Genomic DNA, 1,096 nt, shown 5'->3' with positions numbered 1-1,096 from the left:
AAGTGAAAATTGCAAAAATAGTTTCTACTTTTTCTGTTGTTAATTTATGAAGAATTGAAGGTAGTTTATTTCAGTGAAAATAAAACCGCACTTTTCTCAGTAATGACACCTAAAAGCCTCAGGTTTACAACAGTTCTAACAAAATACACTTGATCTGTAAATGAAGAAGAGGGTTAGCTTCTCTGCATTGCTCTTCCAGTTGTGGTTCTGGAGGCAGATACCACCCACCTAGAGCCGTAGGATCTGTCCTTAACGGTTTGCTGCCCATGGTGGTACTGTTGGTCTCTGTAAATGTTTATAAAGGAGTTCGGTTAACCGACCTGCTCTATTTGAAAAGTGTCCTGAGATAACTTCTGTTATGAATTGGGCGCTATACAAATAAAACTGAATTGAATTGCATTGCGGCTCCCTGTAAAATTTAGAATAGAATTTAAATCCTCCTCCTCACCTACAAGCTCTTCATGGTCAGGCAGGCCCCTTCATCATCTTGAAGAGCTCATAGTACCTATTACCCCTCTAGGAACACTGCGTTCCTTCGGTTAATGCAGGGCTACTTGTTGGTTCCTATGTCTCTAAAAGTAAACAGGAAGCACTTCCAGTTAACCAAGCTCCTCTCCTGTGGAACGCAGCCTATCCAGATTTGGTTCTGAAGCAGACACCCTCCTCCCACATTTAAATAGGCTTAAAAAACGTTTCCTCTTTTGATAAAGCTTAATAGTTAGGGCTGGAATAGGTGAGTCCTGATTAGTTGTGTGCCTAATAGGCCCTAAGACTTATCGGGGGATTATCCCATGGTGCACTGAGCGCCTCTCTCTCTCTCCTCTCGTCTTATCTCTCCTCTCTCTCTCTCTCTCTCTCTCTCGTCTCTCTCTCTCTCTCCGTCTCTCTCTCTCTCTCTCCTCTCTCATCTCGTCTTTCAGACTCTCTCTCTCCTGTCCGAGGGTTATCTGCCATCTTTCCCAAATTAATGTTTATTTGGCCGCCTGTCTTGATGATTGGTCTCTGTAAATAAAATGCTATTCAGGAGTACGTCCTAGACCAGGGGCGGCTGTGGCGCAGATGGCAGAGCGGCGTCCCCCTAATCGAAGGGTGTTGG

Source organism: Morone saxatilis, unplaced genomic scaffold (genome assembly GCF_004916995.1).
Source record: "Morone saxatilis isolate NCDOM2014 unplaced genomic scaffold, NCSU_SB_2.0 Contig7, whole genome shotgun sequence".
In the NCBI taxonomy this organism is placed as follows: Eukaryota; Metazoa; Chordata; class Actinopteri; family Moronidae; genus Morone; species Morone saxatilis.
The sequence above is the reverse complement of the archived record's forward strand: the minus strand, read 5'-3'. Positions refer to the sequence as shown.